Genomic DNA, 20,489 nt, shown 5'->3' on the forward strand with positions numbered 1-20,489 from the left:
GACAAAAAGAGACATAAGACAAACAAACTCAAAACAGAAAAATGGAGACACATCCGACACAAAAGGATTCAAAGCTGCTAGGTATCCATGAACATCATCCAAGCAATTCAAAACATGTCAAGTACTCAGTTCAGCTCGAAGAGAGAATTGAAAGCAACATAACCTCACAAAATTTTATCACTCAAATCTGTAGACTATTATTTACTCTCAAAGCACCCCTAAAAAACAAACATCAATCAGACTTAGCAATCCTCTAGAACCTACAACCAAACCAAAACACATGCAGATCAATATCAGAAGGGCTTCTCAAGGTTGTAATGGGGTTGAGGACAAGGTGTGAAACATATGGATAAGTAGCTAAGCAACAAAGGAAATAGAGGAGTAATGGGGAATAAGTCTCAATCAAGCATGAAAGTAATCCCAAACACCAACATTTCCAAATTCGGTTCTCACACAATGCTCAAATCCAAACTCCTTTTATTTCTTTTCTTTGTTTTCTTTTCTTTTCCTTTTGTTTTTTCTCTTCTTTTATTTATTTCTATACAAAGAACATGCACAGAAACAACAATTCTGAAATCCCACCTGGGTATACAAATGAGCAATTCCAAGAACCAATAACAAGTGCACGCATAACCACACTTGTTATGCGCGACCACACTTAATTGAGCACCCATTCCCAAAATAATTCCAAAGCTCCAAAATTTCTTAAGGTAGGAATAATCATGGTTTTTTAGGCTAAGGGCTTGTAATGAGCTGTAGAACAATGAAAGAGTATGCAGGCTCAAAAAAGGGTATCAACGAAAACAGTTCAAGATAGGCTCATCTGGCTGTAGGCTCACAAAACAAAATTGCCTAAATCATATCCAAACATGCATGTGAATCAGAAAAGCATCAGAAAGAGTCAAGCCAAGTCCATTGTGCAAGCATTCAAGAGGCTTATATCACACAACAAAAAATAGAGAGTGGCTCAAATTCTCACACAGGGTAAAACAATTCAAAAGCAACTTGACATGCAAGGAGAAAGCAAAGATAGCAGTCCATAGAATAACCAACAACTCATCCTCCAAAAGTGAAGTAAGTGTCCCAAATAGAAAACAAAAACATGACATAAGTTAACACAAATTAACAAAAAGGAAACAAACAAAAGGAAACAACAGCAGACAGACCTAGACAAGTGCAATAAAAGTAAGGAAGGAGAAAGAACACTCCCTGAACCATGGTGAAACACAAGTGGGGTCAAGCAGGGAAGTCTCCTCTACAATAAGGCAAGATTGCTGAGGAATGGCTTCAAACGATGCCCATTCACTTTGAAGCTCTTATCGGTGGACTGGCTTTTGATTTCAACTACACCATAAGGATAAACATTAGTGACAACAAAAGGACCAATCCACTTTGACCGCAACATCCCCCATGAGTCCAAGTCTGGAGTTATACAGTAACACTTTTTGACCAACAACAAACTCCTTTCTAGCTATGCAGCTATCATGGAATCTCTTGGTCTTCTCTTTGTAGAACATAGAGTTCTGATATGCCTCTAGACGAAGCTTATCTAACTCGCTCAACTGCAGCTTCCTTTCCTCCCCAGCGTTATCAAGCGATAAGTTGCATGACTTGACAGCCCAATAGGCTCGGTGCTCTATCTTCATTGGAAGGTGGCATGGCTTACCAAAGACAACCCTATAAGGAGACATCCCTATAGGTCCCTTGTAAGTAGTCCTATGAGCCCAAGGAGCGTCCTCAAATCTGTTGCTCCAATCCTTCCTATTGGGCTGCACAATCTTCTCCAAGATCCGTTTAATATCCCTATTTGAGATCTCGACTTGCCCGTTAGTTTAGGGGTGATATGGTGTGGAAATCTTATGCACAACCTCATACTTTTGAAGGAAAGCCCCCATGGACCTATTGCAGAAATGGGTTCCCTGGTCACTAACAATAGCTCTAGGAATTCCAAACCTACAAAATATATGAGACCTGACAAAGTCTATATAACTCGAGCATCGTTAGTCCTGGTGGCTTTAGCTTCCACCCATCTTGAAACATAATCAACAGCCAACAAGATGTAAGTGAAACCAAAAGAAATAGGGAAAAGGCCCATGAAATATATACCTAAGACATCAAAGACTTCACAGAACAACATGGGTTGTTGAGGCATCTGTTCTCTCCAACAAATGGCTCCTCCTGCTCATTGGCATTCCTCACACGTGCTACAAATCCTCCACGCATCCTTGAGGATGATGTGCCAATAAAATCTGCAATCTAGCACCTTGCGAGCTGTCTTCTGTGTGCCAAGATGACCACTAGGTGTAGATGAATGACAAAATTTGAGGACCGAGTCAATCTCATGGTCCAGAATGCATCTTCTAGTAACTTGATCACTACACATTTTCCACAGATATGGGTCATTCCAAATGTAATACCTAGCATCACTCTTGAGTTTATCACATTGAGCTCTGGATGCTAGGGGAGGAAAAACAAAAGCAGCAAGATAATTCACGATGTTAGCAGACCAAGGTGAGGGAGAAGCAGAGAGTGTCAACAAACTTTTATCGGGAAAGTCATCCCAAATCGGTCAAGCATCATCAGCAGACCTCTCAATCCTACTCAGGTGGTATGCAACCAAGTTTTATGCTTCGCTCCTATCACGGATCTCCAAATCAAATTCTTGGTGCCAGAGCATCCATCTTATCAGCCAGGCTTGGATTTTGCCTTCTTCAACAAGTACTTAAAAGCTGCATGGTCAGTAAACACAACAAGAGCACCAAACAAATAAGATCTAAACTGTTCAAGTGCAAAAACAACCGCAAGAAGCTTCTTTTCTATTGTGGTGTACTTTGCTTGGGCAACATCTAATGTCCTAGAGGCGTAGTTGATTACCCTCTGCTGCTTATCAATCCTTTGAGCTAGAAAAGCCCCCAATGCATAATTGGATGCATCACACATCAACTTGAACGGGGTTGTCCAATTGGGCGCCTGAATGATTGGAGTGGTGGTTAGGGCCTTCTTGAGGCAATCAAAAGCCTTTTTGCATCCTTCATCAAAGATGAAGTCAACATCCTTTTGCAGTAAGTTGGACAGCGGAAGGGCCTTTTTACTGAAATCCTGAATGAAGTGTGTGTAAAACCCTGCATGGCCAAGAAAAGAACAAACCTCTCGCACAGAAGAGGGGTAAGGCAATTGTGAAATAATTGAAATCTTGGCAAGGTCAACTTCAATTCCCTTACTCGAAATTATGTGCCCCAATACTATACCTTGTTCTACCATGAAATGACATTTTTCAAAATTGAGAACAAGGTTAGATTGGATGCACCTATTCAAAACTTTGTCCAAACTATCTAAACATTCATCAAAAGAGGACCCATACACAGTAAAATATTCCATAAACACCTCTATGCATTTTTCAAGAAAATCACTGAAAATGCTAAGCATGCACCGCTGGAATGTGCTGGGGGCATTGCATAGGTCAAACAACATCTTCCTATAGGCACAAGTGCCAAAGGGGCAGGTGAATATGGTTTTCTCTTGGTCCTCAGGTGCAATATGAATTTGAAAGTAACCAGAAAACCCATCAAGAAAGCAATATTGAGACATACATGTCAAACGCTCAAGCATCTAATCAATAAAAGGCAAGGGGAAGTGGGCTTTCCTGGTTTCTTAATTTAGCCTTCTGTAGTCGATGCAAACCCTCTAACTATTTTGCACGCTTGTTGGAATCAACTCCTTTTTCTCAATCTTGACTACAATGAGGCCTGCCTTTTTTGGAACAACATGGATGGGGTTGACCCACTGACTGTCTGAAATGGGGTAGATGATTCCAGCTTGTAGAAGTTTGTCACCTCCTTCTTGACAACATCTGAGATGACAGGGTTGAGTTGCCTTTGTGGCTATCTCAGTGGCTTTGCTCCAGCTTCTAACAATATCATATGCATGTATGTTGATGGGCTAATACCAGGAACGTCAGCCAATGTCCATCTAATTGCCTTCTTGTGCTTTTTAAGAACATGTAATAACCTCTGCTCTTGTTCAACAGTGAGGGAGGTGAAAATGATGACAGGCAGTTTGTCCTCGTCCTCCAAGTATACATACTTGAGGTTGTTTGGCAAGGGTTTCAATTATGGAGTGTTGGATGATGGCTGAATATCAGGAACCAGAGGGGAGGGAGAAATGGGTTCCACAACCTATACCTCAATATAATAATCAAATGCAAATGTACTTCATGTAACATGGTTAGTGCAATCTGATTGTATAACATCAAAATCAATAGGTACAACACCCAGAGAGTCAAACTTAGCAAATTCAACATTATCCACATCATATTCAGCATCAGAATTAGAATCAGAATCAAGAACATTAATGCCTGCAAACTCAGATAACTCAGACACAAATGAATATTTTAATGCATGCAAAGAGTGGACATAAGAAATAAGTCCATCAACAGCATGATCAATGATATCAACGTGAAAAATAAAGTGATCCTCAGAAGGATGTTTCATGGCATCCAGAATATTAAAACACACAATAATATCATCAAACTCCATGGACAAAGTACATGCATGAACATCAATCTTGGTTCGTGCAGTTTTCAAAAATGGTCTGCCTAAAATGATTGGTGTAGAACCATGTGAAAATCCCTTTTCCATATCAAGAATGTAAAAATTAGCAGGGAAAATCAATTCACCAACATGAACCAAAACATCATCAACCAAACCTGCGAGGTGGGCAACACTTCTATTTGTCAACTGAATCACCACACTCGTAGGTTGTAGAGGTCCAAGAGAAAGAGGTTTAAAAATAGACAGAGGCATTACATTTATTGAAGCACCAAGATCAAGCATTGCATTTTCAAATTTATTGTTACCTATGATGCAAGGTACACAAAATGTACCTGGGTCCTTGCACCTCTCAGGAATTTGAGAAACAAATTTACCTATCAATGCTGACACATTTCTCCCCATGCTGATCTTCTCGTTTCACTTTAGCCTCCTCTTGTGTGTGCATAGCTCCTTCAAGAACTTTGCATATTTGGGAATCTGTTTAATGGCATCCAAAAGAGGTATGCTCACCTCAACCTTCCTGAATGTTTCTAAGATCTCCCTATCAACCTCTTCCATCTTCTTGCTTGGAATAACTCTCAGAGGGAAGGGAAGAGGTATGGAAGGTGCAGCAGAAGTACAAGATATACTGGGGAAAGATACAACAGCTGTGAACAATAGAAGTGCATCAATCTTACTCTCCAACTTCATGGTGTATTTGGCTGCCCCTACATCATGAACTCCTCTAACAACTATGGCATCACTCCTTGTGCCAAATTGTTGAGAATTGGAAGCCATGTTCTCAATCAGTTGCCTAGATGCAGCAAGGGTCATGTTACCAAGCGCACCACCACTTGCGGCATCAATCCTATTTCTACCCATGTGGTGCAGACCTTCATAAAAATACTGTAGAAGCAGATGTTCAGAGATTTGATGGTGGGGGCAACTTGAACAAAAATTCTTGAACCTCTCCCAGTACTCATAGAGGGTCTCCCTAGATTGTTGCTTGATGCCGGAAATTTCCTTTCTTATGGCTGTTGTCCTTGTAGTTGGGAAGAATTTGGCAAGGAATAATCTCTTCAGGTCATCCCAACTTGTGATGGACCTGGGTGCAAGGTAGTACAACCAATATTTTGCATTGCCCTCCAAGGAATGAGGAAAGGCCTTCAAGTAGACATGGTCTTCTTGGACATCTATAGGCTTCATGGTGGAACACACGACATGAAACTGCTTCAAGTGTTTGCATGGGTCCTCACCTGCAAGACCATGAAACTTTGGCAACAAGTGTATTCCAGTTTTTAACATATACGGAACATCCTCCTCAGTATATTGAATGCATAGACTGTCATAAGTGAACTCTGTTGTAGTGAGCTCACTCATAGTCCTCTCATGAGGTGGAAGAGGTTGAGTGATGTGATCCCAACAAGGCTTATAGCTTGGGTCAACGCCTAGGCCCAAATCATGCTCAAGGCCCAATACATGGCCCACATGCACCTTCAAGCCCAGGCCCATCAAGAGGCCCAATAACAAGGAGCATGCTCAAAAAGATCCAATTGGGCTTCTCATACTCTTCACATGGGCCAAAGAAGATGTGAAGATTTAAAGAGGTGTCTTAAAGAGCAATAGAATAACAATAATATTGGCCCATTGTTTAGGCTTTGCTTTCTAGAATAATAAGTCAAACAATGAGTAGTTCAATTGATAAAATTGGGCTTGACTAAGTCCAATAGGAGATTTGGCCATGAGCTATCTAAAGAGCCAAGGTGGACTAAGTAGAAGTCAACACTTCTTCCTACACCTCATGGATCCAAAGCATCCAAGGGTTAGGAATGCTTCCTCCTTTTCCAAGGCATCATCCAATGGCCAAGATCAAGCCTTCTTCTCCAAGCTAGCATCAAAGGCCAAAATGCTTTCTCCTTCTCATCCAAGGGTCAAGATTCCTCATGTGTAATGGCTTGAGTATAAAAGCCTTAATTTTTCAGTATTATACTAACTATTGAATTTTTGTGCAATAGAGACTTTGAGTTGAGAACACTTCTCACTATTGCCACTTGAGAGTCATCTTTTAGAGAGCTTACTCTCTTTACCTCTAGCCCCCTTCCTAGGCTAGAACCACCTCTAAATCATTCATCCTTTCACCTATCCATTGCAAGCAAGAGCCTATAAACTTGCCTTCCACTCTTCCATGCTTCCTCCATCATTTCCGCTGCACTTGGAGCTTCATGTGTCCACCAAGCGCCATCATAGAGGTATCTAGAGCCATCCAAGCCTTTGGTGCATCCATCCTCCTGGTTTGGGTAAGGTTCTTGGTCCATACTTGTGTCTTGCTTCAATTTTCGTTTTGTCTCTTCTTCTCCACTGTTTTCTTCAATTTTTTTGCTATTTTTTCATGTTCTTGATGCTCTCCACCATTTGACATTGAAGCTACATGAATCTCCATTGATTCATCTTGTAGTACTCCTTGCTTCATTGGTGCAAATCTGTTTTAGGTTCCATTTTCGTTTTCCAACACTTGTTCTTTTCTTCGTTGCTGGTTTTCTTCATTTTAATCGGTGCATCTTTTAATTTTTAGTTCCTTGTGTTGTGTTTTGTCTCAAGTCATGTTTTAGCACTTTCATACATCTTAATTTTCGTTCATATGGCTGAATTCTGCACTTGCTTGATGAGAACCAAGTCCTACATCACACAAAAGGAGCTATGAACTTCAAGTGATGCTTGTGGACGTGTAAGGCAATGGTCTCACTATTTTTCGTCCATTTCACCGATTGGATTGTGCTTTTGAGTGTTTAAGATGTTCTTCTATGATTCATACTTGATTTTAGATCATAATCAAGTTCATTTATCTTGAATTTTCATAGAACATCTTACAATTTCCGTGAGCAATTTTGCTCTAGTATGTTTTTCCAGTTTTCACTCCGCACACACCTACTGTTTGTTAATTCTCTTGAATGATACAGTGCCTGTTAATTTTAGTTGTTTGTTGTGCCTAAAAGATAGGACATCAACGTTTTCAGGCATGCTGTGCCTTTTTTTCTCTCTGTTTTCCAGACGCACATTGTTTTTGTTTGATTTAACATGAACGATCCACTACACCAATTCACTTGCTAATTTTTGCTGACTTAAAGAACATCTGGACGAAAATTTAACAAAAAATTTTGACAAAAAATGTGCAATAAAAAAATATGATAAATCCTCAAAGTTGAGGCAGCTGTCAGCGTTTTTACTGGTGCAGTATTTTTTCCAACTTTCTTTGTTTGTGCGTTTTGGTGTGTTTTCAGCTCTAATTTCAGTGCTTTTTGTCCATCAATGTCTTAGCCTAAGTGTGTCTCCTTTATTACTATCAAATGCCTTCAATTTGGAGTGGTGTACACTCTCCCATTGGCATCAATGCATAATGGACTATAGGCCTTCTTACAAGCACTACAGTTTCTGTTTTGTTTTTGTAGATCCATTCTAGTTCCCTTCTAGGATTCTCTTTGTTGTGCTTCCCTCCTTGTGTGCCTTTAATTTTTTGCTTGTCTATTCTTGGCATTTCAATTTTGTCTTGTCACTATAATTCCATTTGGTTTAGCATTTTCTAATTCGCTTTTCTTGTGTTTCTTCTTTCATTTGGCAAGTAATGTTGGTTCCAATGCTTATGGATATGAATTAAGTGTTTGATTGTGATTTGGTTGCTATCATAGGTAGCATCTTAGGGGGTGGTTGAGGAGTAAATCTCTAAAGGTTGTGCTTTCATTTGCAAATTACTTCTCACCCTACACATATATCCAAGATTTGAGCCAATTTTCTTCAAGAGTGTTTAATGTTAACCATTTGGATTTGGCAAAGTTTTCTTTGTTTGTGTTTGCTGTTTTGTGCAGTTTCTTGTTGCTGTTTGGCTATTTGGTGCTGCAATTTTCTTATCCACAAAGTGTCCAAGGGTGTTCAAATTGGTGTGTGCACATAAGCCATCAACTAAGGCTTTCTTCACTAGTGGTCAAAGGTGCTCATTGAACCATCATTTTGAAGACTTTTGATTGGCCATTGTGACTTGTAATTATTGCATCCTAATAGCTTTCATCTTTCTCTTCAATTTGGTCACTTATTTTGGCATTTTTGGAGCATCCTAAGTTACCTAATTTTCCTCCTAAAGTTCACTAAATTTTTTGTGTTCTCGGGATTGCTCTTTCTTTGCCATTCTTAGTGCACCAACTTTATTGCATTCTAAACTTGTAAGCTTGGCCTACTTAGGTGTCTTGGGGAACCACAAGGTGTTCAATCCCATCTCCTAAGTAGAACCTTTTGATGATACTATATAGTGAGCATTTTAGTAGTAAGTGTGTTGAAAGTTCTAAGTGCTTTCTCACCTTACTTTAGGCAGCATAGCTATATTCATGTTTTGACATTGCATAGAGGCTTAAGTGTGAGACCAAAGTCTCTAATCTTTTGCCATTTAGGGATCCATTTTTAGTGTTAAATTTCTTTGAGTCTTGTTTGCTTGTTTTGTGCTCAGTGACTTAAGTGATTCTATTTACTTAGCACTTAGACAATTGTGTGATTTTTGAAACCTCTCACAAGTGTATCTTCGCAAGGATTGGCCTTGGTATTTAAGAAGTCTTAAAGACTCACCTCGCCTAACCTGGAGGTCCACTTGTGATTGATTTCCTCTACCACACTTTTTCAAGTTGCATAAGTTCATTCAATCACCATTAGTACATATTCTATATATAGTCCTAGATTGCATAAGCATTGTAGTCAAGAGTTGCATCATACATTTCATAGTCACATTCCATTCTTTGGGGAGGATATAGGAGCAATATCGTTTAGAGATTGGATGTGGGATACAGAAAAATTGGTGCAACCATTGTTTAGTAGATATAGTCAATTTGACATTCTTAGGCATGTTACTTCTAGGTTTATAGGATGTGCGTCCGAGTGGTAGCAAGAGAAGCAATATAGAGTGAAAAAGGGGAGAAAATCATGCATTAACACATTTTCTAAATTAAAAGCATGCATGTGGAAACATTTCATTCCCCCTTCATTTAGGATCACTAAAAAGCAACAAGCTAGGATAGAAAACTGCATTGACAGAGGGGATGCTTTTATCCAAAATCTTGCTAAGTTTCTAGACTAGAAAAAGATTTTAAGGACAATTTGGACTTGCTCTTGAGTGAACAAAGAAAAAGAGCCTACAAACTTGCCTTCCACTCTTCCATGCTTCCTCCATCATTTCCGCTGCACTTGGAGCTTTATGTCTCCACCAAGCTCCATCATTGAGCCATATTATCAGTATGAAAATCAGAACGATCACAATAAACAGTATGCTTAGAATGCAAAGAATGCACAAAATGAGAAGTGTTAGGAGTATGAAAAGTCACAGTATAATCAACATGCAAAGATTGATTTCTAAGATGCCTACGTCCTCCGTGGAAGATCCTTTCAATCTCAGGGTCAAATGGTCGTACTTCACTTGGGCTTCCCCTAGTCATGCACCAAAATACATTAATTCTAGTGGTAATGGCATAACATAGGGTATAACTACAAGTATACGCAAATGAACTCCAAATGACTTGAAAATTGGTAGGATTGTCCTTTGAGTGCCCAAACAATACCACATAAAAAATCAGCTCAAAACTCAAAGTGGAAGTATTTCTAAAGGTTTTTCAAAAGTGCAAAAAATGAAGAAAAATCACAAAAAAGATTGCTGAAATATAGAAAATGGCATTTTCTGGAGAATCTAAGTTTGATAACTAGCAAAGCAGGTACAAGAAAACGTAGTAAATTAAATTCCACCCCAAATTCATATAAAATGATGTTGATTTTGATAACCAGAGCAAAAGTTATGATCCTCTAATGTTTAACTAAAAATCAGTCCAAATTTTTTTTGAATCTTTCAAATCAGACCATACCAACTGCTCCAGCCATTTTTCCCATCAAGTTCAATGTCTTATAAGTGGGGAGAAAAAATTTCAAGTCAAAACAAGCATTGTAGCTACCTTAACAAAAATCCACAAGTTAAATGCCGGAATCAGACACTATTCAACACTATTCATTACACTAGAATTGACACTATTCATGCGCGGCACGACACTATTCACTCTACTACACAGACAACACGCACACTACACAAAAACACACAAAAACACTATCACAATGAACATATACCAACTCAACCACACTTGAACTACACACACCAAAACACCAACACACAAACACACTGAAAATTTTACTTTGAACAAACTATTGGTCCCAGCAACGGCGCCAAATTTGATAGAGGTCGTACCCCATTAAATTAAAACACTTAAAATGCAGTATGTGACAGTTGAACAAAGTCGTCTACCAACGACCAATATTTTCGTCCAAAGCCTCAATTTCCAAATTCAAACACAACACAATAACACAGGGGGGTTTTGCAGGCAGATTCACAACAAGCTTAAATTCACAATGTGAATAAATTTAACAATTATATGAAAACACAATGATTCCTTAATATAGTTGAAAGTCCACCAATCACAGATTACCAAATTAATTGTTCTATTCAAATTTGCTCTCATGAATCCTAAGTAATCAACTAAGCGAAAATTACCATGGATTCATTGTCATTAAGCACAACAAATTTTAGGCAGTTAACACCCACAGATTAAAGCAAGTTGTGACAAAACTCATAAATATTAAGCATGAATACGAGCCATTAATGTGCACACACGAATTTGAGATTAAGCATGCATCAAAAATGTATTTATCATCAAAGCCTAACCTGAAATAGATGTAATTCCGAATACAACCCAAAAACGACCAACAATCTCATGGTTTCATTTCAATTTCGTCAAGGGATCATTGCAAAAAGCTTAGCTAGACATCAAAATGGAACAATCAAGCACTTCAAATCTGAAATAGAACATTAGAAATCAAAAGACGGATATTAGAGTTGTAATTGAATGAAAAACATTGCTATGGTATAAAAGCAGAAAACCCCCATCAATGGGTGTTGTTCCAAGTCAATACATTCTATGAAATAAGATGCCCAAGCTAGAAAATGAATTCAAAATGTAAAACCCTCATTGGGAGCTATCAAATGTGCATAGAAATGGCAAAAACTAGTGCAAAAACATCAAAAACGAGTCGAGCACCTCCATAGACACCCACCAAAGCTTGGAGAACTAGAATGGAGGTTGGAGAAGAGTGTAGAAGAAGAGAGTGCGGTTGGTTGCGTGCGAAGAGACCTAATTTCGTGGTCAAATCAACTCTGCCAGCATTATTTACAAAAATGTCATTCTGCCACTCAGAATTACAAAAATGCCACTACTAGGCTTGAAGTGTTGGCCCATCCACTCAGATGACGTGGAAATGACGTGGAAATGATGTGGAAATGATGTGGCAATGATGTGGCAAGTCTCCTCAACTAAATATTAATGTCCAAGCTCCAAAATTGCTTCACCCAAATACCTAAAAGTAATTAAAAACGAAAATTAGGCCAAATAATGTGAAATTAACCCAAATTACGAACAATGACACAATAAAGCCCAACAGATGAAAACACACTAAAGATGAACAATTAAGCACTGAACAACTGTCAAATGGGTACACAAAGGCTAGTGGAGTGAAGGAAAATAATGACTCATCACCACCTTCATTATTTCGTAGTTAATCCATAGATCCACATTATTTTGCTATCTACCCGTGCTCCAAATCAAGTATTTCCTTAAACCATAAGGTCCATATTCATGTCTACCATTAAATTGTCTTAGTATGGTCCACACAAATTGCCCATTTTCACTAGAAGTTATTCTCACGTAAGATTCCTTATCCTACAATAAACCCATATCTCATCTCCCTCTAGTGCATATTCATTTAACACTTCTAGTTCTTAATGGTTTAAAACTTCCAATTCTAGCCATGCTTTGGTTTAATAAAGCTCCTTATGACACTGTTAATTTTCCACCACTTACACCGGCAGATTATGTACATATAATTCCTATAAACATTTGTTTAGTTAATTCCTCAACCTCATATACACAATTTATCTGATTTCCACAAATCCCAAACCCAACAATTCTCCTCACAGCCACGCAATTTTTTCCTTCTCTATGATGGTGCCTGTCGGCAGGCCTCGTGCCGCCAGGTGGTGCATGCAACCTGGAACTTTTTCCAGATTTTTCTCCAGCACCCGTAATCCAACATTTAATAGTTTTCTCTCCCTTGTAGAATTTCCATTAATTCTCACACGACCTCGCTTATAATTATAATAATACTCAGCCTCAACACAACCATTATCATTTTCCAAGCAATTCCACACCAATTAATCTCGTAACATTCAATTCTAAAGATTCCAACCCTAAAAGATGTTCATACAAATTCTCATCCAATTTAGCCTCTAATTACATATAGTCCTACGAGATATGAAGCCTAATCACTCTCTAACAATTAGAACTTCAGTTTCCCCCACTCAAAAACATCACAGAACCCCAAAACACCAAAAGTCGAGTCAAATTGACTCACGTTGCCTAGCGGGTGTTCATAACTGCCAAAGATGTGCCGCCAGGCAGTTCCTCTCCAGGAACCCAAAAAACACGCAACACAGGGATGAGTCACCTGACGATAGTTCATCATCTGTCTGGCGATTTCTGGAAAATTTCCAGAAACTCGAAAACTCAATAGATAGAGAAAATATTCATACATTTCTTGCTATACATTACAGAGTTCATGCTTAAACATAAAAATTAATTGTTATTCATTGGTCATCATGGCTGTTTTTCCAACCTTCTTTGGCTGCTGATTCAGCTAGGGTTTTCTCTATCCTTTCACATTCATGCCAACTAAAATTTTGGCAAAGAGAAAGTTTAATTTTGTTCTCACCAAGGTTTGAACCCATAACCATCTCAATATCAAATAAATGCACAACCATTCAACCAACTCATGTTTCGTCATAATTAATTTAATTATATGATTATATTATCACTTGAACCCAAGTCCTCTCACACAACCAAGTACTCTCAACCATTTATGCTAGTATATTTTCACGTCACATCAATCAATATTTAATGCTATAAAGGCTCCACTACCCGCATTTATTAATTATTTAATTAATTAAATTCCACGTGTCTTACAACAAGGCTTCCGAACGACCAACAACTACAAGGATCCATAACGAAATGGATCAACCAATTCCAGACAAACCAAAAAATTGTTCTTATTGTCGTACTGAGGGTCATCATAGAAACTCTAGTTGGCAATTTGTAATCGATTATAACATAATTGTAATCGATTACACAAACCCAAAACGACAAATTCTTTGAATGTAATCAATTACACTCTTTATGTAATCAATTACATGTTGGAATCGTGTTGGATGCGCACGATTTCTCTTTAGAAATCGTCATGGGCCCATAAGACTTCAATTTCAAAGGAAATCGTGCAAGGGATGAACGTTTTCTTCTTGAGAAATCGTGTGGAGGCAGAACGATTTGCTTATATCCATAATTTTAAAAAAACTTGTCCACTTCTTTAATTAACGAGATTGAATTGCCTAGTATGGAAAAAAAATCGAAGAACGAAGATGGTGATGGATTGAAAGATGGTCGGTTTATAATAGAGGCTAGTATTATGGAACGGAGATGGGGAATGTAGTTTGTTGAAGGGTTGTGAAGGTGAAGAATGAGGCTTGGATTGTGAATATGATGAAAGCAAATGGAGATGGAGGTAATCATGAATAAGTTGGAATGAGGAAGAAGAAGAAGAAGAAGAAGACGGTTATGGTGGTTATGAGTGGATAATGGGTGGAGCACGATTGGCCTTGTGATGTTGGCTGGTTTAGTGAGGTCGTGGATAAGATGGTACTTGGGCTAAGAATAGAGATTGGTATGAAGGTGAAAGTTGAGTTGTTGGTGTGGTGATTCTAAAAAGAAAGGAAAAACATGAATGAACTTGTGTAGTCCGTTGGAGAAGATGGAGGGAAAATGAAGATTGGGGTTGAGTGTGATGATAATTATGGTAGAGAAATTCCATAGTGAAGGAGAATTGTGTTCTCTATGTGATAATGCTTCCCCTTTTCTTTTTTTCGAGCCTTTACCTAATGATGAAGGATTGACCCCAACCAAGGATGAAGGCAAATGCTTAAGAAGACTTAGCATGTTTAGAAAGGAAGTTCACTAATCCTTCATCCCTTTCATTTGTGTTTGCTATTTTTTATTCCCTAAGTTGACTTAGTTGAATCAACTTTAGTTGAATCAACTTTAGTTGACTTGTTGACCTTTGACAGGGTTTGACTTGTTGACTATAGTTGACTTGACTTAAGCCAACATGCTAATCTATGTTTATTTGCTTTGTAGGTTAATTATGAGTAAGAAAGCAATGCTAGGTGGCGCATGGTGATTGGGGAGCATAAAGGATATGGATGAGAGAGTAAAGCAAAGGCATAAAGCATAAAGTAAAAGGCATAAAACAAGTGTACCTATGTACCTTTGTTTTTAGCACACTTTGGCCACTTTTTGGAGACATATGAGACACATTCTTTGTCTCCTTTTGTGCTAGAACGAAATTAGCCTTGCACACACCATAGTTGGCTCTTTTGTCTCTCATTTTTGTAACCTTATTTGACCTAGTTTCTAGAAGCTAGGGTTAGGTTTGTGTAGAGACATCCTTAGGTATCTTTTATTTTCTTAGAGGCCCCTAAACTCTTCTATATAAGGGGTGCTCCTAGACATGTAAAAGGGTTGAACATTTTGAAGTAAAAACACTCTTGTGTCTCAACCATTTGTGAGAGTTTCCTCCCTTGGGAGTGAATACTTTTAAGCCTTATCTTGCATAGCAAGTGGCGGCACACATCCACTCATCCTCAAGGTTGCCATGGCTTCTAGCCTAGCCTTGTAGTGGCGTGCTTCTCACATTTTTACCATTTCTTTCCTTTCCATTTTATGTTTTCTTCTTCCTTTAATTGTTCTTGGTTTTCTATGGTTTATGTGCTTTCCATTTCCTTTTTATTTTGAATCAATCCATCATCTTCTTCTCTTGAGCTTTGTGAAAGGAACCTTCACATCTAGATAGCTTGCTATCTTAATGTCCAGTGGGGATTTCGCTTAGCTTTCTTAATCAACTCACACCATATTCAATAATTTTAAAAAGGAACAAGATAATCCTTCATCATTATACCCTCAACCTAAAAGCATATGAATGGCAAATAAAAGACTAGAGACCGCCATTCCTGCCAACGACCACATGTAGAGAGTGTTGACAAACAAGTCTCTCTGGATAAACACTCTTTGTATTCAAATTTGTTGTGTGTTGAAATGAAGCACTACATGGTCCTTTTATAGGCCTTTGGACATGACCCTTCAACTACATTCATTAAATATAACTACTACCTAACTCACAATTAATGAACTCTATTGCATGCTTAATCATAGCTAGACCCACTCTCAACCTTTTGCAATCTCCTAGACAATTAATATAGCAACTTCCAACTACCCACATTTAAGTTTACCTAACAAAATCCCCCCGTAAACTTAAATGCTCTTCTTGTCCTTCATTCCGAGTATCATCTTATTGTTCTCGAACAGAGAGGATGGCAGCGACTTTGTAAACATATTTGCAGCTTGTGCTCGACTTTCAACGTGCTCCAACTCTACATTTCCTTCTTTCACTTGTTCTCGGATGAAGTGAAATTGAACATCAATGTGCTTGCTTCTCTCATGATTGACTGGGTTCTTTGCCAATTCAATGGCCGACTTGTTATCAACTCGAATCACAGTCCCCTTTTCTTGCTTCAATTCCAGTTTGCTTATAAGGTTTCTGAGCCAAACTGCATGGTAAACACTCCAGGATGCTGCAACGTACTCTGTTTCACATGTTGACAGTGTTACAATGGGCTGTTTCTTTGAAAGCCAGGTGAACGTCGTGCTCCCCATGAAGAATACATATCCAGACGTGCTTTTTCGGTCATCAACATCTCCACATTAATCACTGTTAGAGTAGCCGACTAGTCGGTAATCATTCGTCCTAGTATACATCAGACCAAGTGACACAATTCCTCTCACATACCTTAAAATTCTCTTTAGGGCCTTCCAATGAGTATACCCTGGTTCCTCCATATACCGACTTGATATTCCAACACTCAGCATTAAATATGGTCTGGTATTTGTAAGATACCTGAGACTTCCAATCAGACTTCGGTATTTGCTTACTTAGAAAGTTTTGTGCCTGGTTCCATAGGGGTGGAAACCAGGTTGCAACTCATCATCTTGAACTTCTTTAAGACATCCTCAGCATACCTTTCCTGCAACACAAAAATACCGTCCTTCCCTTGAATGATTTCCAAACCAAGGAAATACTTCATAAGCCCTAAGTCGGTCATCTCGAACTCCTTCTTCATCACTTCTTTAAATGCTTCAAATAGCTCAGCATTATTCCCCGTGAAGATAAGATCATCGACATAGAGGGAAATGAACATCACATATTCTCCTTTCTTCTTTATGTAAAGAGCATGTTCATCAGGGCACTACTCACACCCATTCTTCTTGAAGTAAGTGTCGATTCTTTAATTCCATGCTTGTGGAGCTTGCTTTAGGCCATAAAGTGCCTTTTTCAATCTCAGGACTTTTTTCTCTTCGCCTCTTCGCATGTATCCAAGTGGTTGTTCAACAAATACTTCCTCCTCCAAGACTCCATTCAAAAATTTTCACTTCACATCCATCTGCAAGATTGTCCATCTATGTTGAGTTGCTAAGGATATCAGCAACCTGATTGTTTCCATCCTCGTCAATGGAATGAATACTTCATCATAGTTTATTCCTTCCTTCTGCTTGTACCACTTCACTACGAGTCGAGCTTTATATTGCTCAACTTCTCCTTCAGCATTTGTTTTCTTCTTGAACACCCACTTTACGCCAATAGGCCGAGCTCCTTTGGGCCAATCTCTTCATTCATTGCCATTTGCCACTTTTCCTCCTGCACGGCCTCTTCAAAGCTCAAGTCTTCCGAATCTGCCAAGAAACATACAACATGTACTTCGTCAGTCGAGTTGTATATGTCTTGCAAGCTTCGCGCTCTAGGCTGTAGAGGTTCATCTTCTTCATCAGAAGTCTCATGATCTCTCACAGTTGGTGGTGTATCTACTTCCAAGCTTCTAGACTCCTTCTCCGAGTTGTTCTACATCCACTCGCTTTCTTCATCAACTTGAACATCTCGGATCATAATCACCTTCTTTATTATTGGGTTGAACAACTTATACGCTTGGTTTTTTCATCGTACCCAATAAACACGTACTTCTTGATCTGATCTTCAAGTTTGGTCTTTTGTTGAGCTGGAACACCATAAGCAATGCTGCCAAACACTTTGAGGTGAGACACACTCGGCGTTCTTCCACTCCAGACTTCTTGCAGTGTTTTGTTGTTCAGCTTAGCATGTGGACATCTATTTTGCACATAGATGGCACATTGCACTACTTCCGCCCAGAACTCCTTAGGCACGTTCTTGCTTTTCAACATTGTACGACCCATGTCAAGTATGGTTCAATTTTTCCTCTCAGCTACTCCATTCTGTTGGGGTGAGTATGGTGTTGTCAGAAATCCCCTTATTCCTTACTCCTCACAATACTTCATGAGCTCGGATGAGATGAATTGGCCTCCTCAGTCAGACCTAACAGATTTGATAGGCATGACGGTCTCCTTTTCAACCATTGCTTTGAACCTTTTAAACACTTGGAACACCTCGCATTTCTCCTTCAAAAAATACACCTATGTTTTTCTTGAAAAATCATCTATGAAAGAAATGAAATACCTTTTTCCACTGAAAGATTCAGAGGTAATTAGTCCACAAATGTCTGTGTTAATTAATATGAGTTGTTCCTTTGCCCGGTACTCGGCAGTCCTCGGAAATAAGGTCCTTGGATGCTTCCCGATCAAGCACTCTTCACAGAATTTCATTTCAAACTCCACTGTCGGGAGTCCTCGCACCATCTCCTTTTTCACCAATTCGGCTAACCCACCAAAATGCAAGTTGTCAAACCGGAAGTGCCACATCATAGCTTCATCCTTCACGTCAAGTTTCAAGCACCTTTCTTGGACTATTTTTAGGTCCAGCTTGTACATCCTGTTCTTTCAAGTATAGTACTCAATCTTTCATCAGAATCAATCTGACTTATCTTTCAAGTATAGTAGTCGGTCTTTCATCAGAATCGAGTAATCAATCGATCTGACTTATCTTTCAAGTATAGTATTCGGTCTTTCATCAGAATCGAGTAGCCTTTCTCCATTAGCTGGCTCATGCTTAGTATGTTGCTCTTGAGATCGGGTACATAGTACACATCTCTGATTTCTCCAACTCGGTTGTTCTTCTACAGGTACCAGATTGTACCCGGCCTTTTACTGCCACCTTTGATGCATCTCCAAATGATACGTGTCCAGCGTCAACTTTCGTGAGCTCTTTAAAAAGATTCTCGTCCCCGCACATGTGGTTGCTTGCTCTTGTATCAAGGTACCAAACTGAGTTGTCGAAACAACTTGGACTTAGCTTGGCACCTGATCACCTAGACATCATCAATATTCCTTCTTCCTCAACATCCTTAGAAAGGAAGTTCGTTTCCTTCTTACTTTCAGATCGGCAATCCTTCGCGAAATGTCCAACCTTCCCACAATTATAACATTTGACTCCTGAGTAGCAGTCTTTAGCAAAATGACCGTACTTACCACATTTGAAGCACTCAACTCCTGAGTTGTTTGACTGACCTCCTCGGCCTCTACCACCACGACCTCCACCTTATCCTCGACCACGCCAGTTTTCTTGGCTGACCTATTCTTGACTTCTCCATATCCTCCCCTGCCTCTACCACCTCGGTTGCGAGTGTTCTAAGTATAAGGAACCTTCGTCTCCCTAATGGTTGCCTTTGCTTGGAGTGCTTGATCAAGGGACTCCTCCTCCTTCTTCCTTCTCCGCTACTCATGCGCTTCAAGCGACCCAGCGAGCTCTTCCATCGAGAGCGCTATAAAGTCTTTTGATTCCTCTATTGCGCAAACTATATTCTCGAAGTCGTCGGTCAACGACCTCAAGATTTTCTCCACCACTCGGCAAGCGGGCAGCATCTCTCCATTTCTACAGAGCTGATTCACTAAGGTCTCAACTCGGGAGACGTACTCGGCAACCCCTTCATCTTCCTTCATCTTCATCCTTTCAAGCTCGCCTCTGAGAGTTTGAAGTCGAACTTGCTTCACACGGTTATCCACTTTGTATGCCTTCTCCAGAATTTCCCACGCTTCTTTTGAAGACATAGAATTTGCTATCTTCTTAAAGCCGGACTCATCAACAGCTCGGTACAGCATGTACAAAGCCGTTTTGTCCTTTGCCCGTGTTGCTTTTAACGTAACAAGCTGGGCTATCGTCATTTCTCCAACGTCCTCTGGTTCTTGGTGCCCATTTTCGACCACCTCCCATACTTCTTGGGAACCAAGGAGAGCCTTCATCTGCAGGCTCCAATTATCATAGCTGACGCCTTTTGATAAATTCGGCAGGGGCATGCTGTTAGCTAAGCTGGCCATCTCGATCAAACTCTCTAACTCACTCAAACACTCAGGCTCTCAAGCTCTGATGCCAATTTGTTGACAAACAAGTCTCTCTAGATAAACACTCTTTGTATTCAGATTTGTTGTGTGTTGAAATGAAGCACTACATGGTCCTTTTATAGGCCTTTGGACATGACCCTTCAATTACATTCATTAAATATAACTACTACCTAACTCACAATTAATGAACTTTATTGCATGCTTAATCATAGTTAGACTCACTCTCAACCTTTTGCAATGTCCTAGACAATTAATATAGCAACTTCCAACTACCCACATTTAAGTTTACCTAATAGAGAGCGCAACACGTTACTGGCTTTCCCTTTTGGTGTATAATCAATAGGTGGTGACATTAGTGCCTGGAGACAGTTACCCATTGAGGAAATGATAGAACCTGCTAACAGAAAAAACCTGATAGTGTGTGCAAGAA

General features: G+C 39.3%; 1 non-coding gene across 1 annotated transcript; it reads left to right on the plus strand.

Moving 5' to 3' along the window:
- Positions 1–5,457: 5,457 nt before the first annotated feature.
- Positions 5,458–5,564, plus strand: LOC114182804. Its single transcript, XR_003604240.1, has one exon. It is a non-coding gene; the product is annotated as a small nucleolar RNA R71 (small nucleolar RNA).
- Positions 5,565–20,489: the final 14,925 nt, after the last annotated feature.

The sequence above is a fragment of the Vigna unguiculata genome, chromosome 4 (assembly GCF_004118075.2).
Source record: "Vigna unguiculata cultivar IT97K-499-35 chromosome 4, ASM411807v1, whole genome shotgun sequence".
NCBI classification, from domain to species: Eukaryota; Viridiplantae; Streptophyta; class Magnoliopsida; order Fabales; family Fabaceae; genus Vigna; species Vigna unguiculata.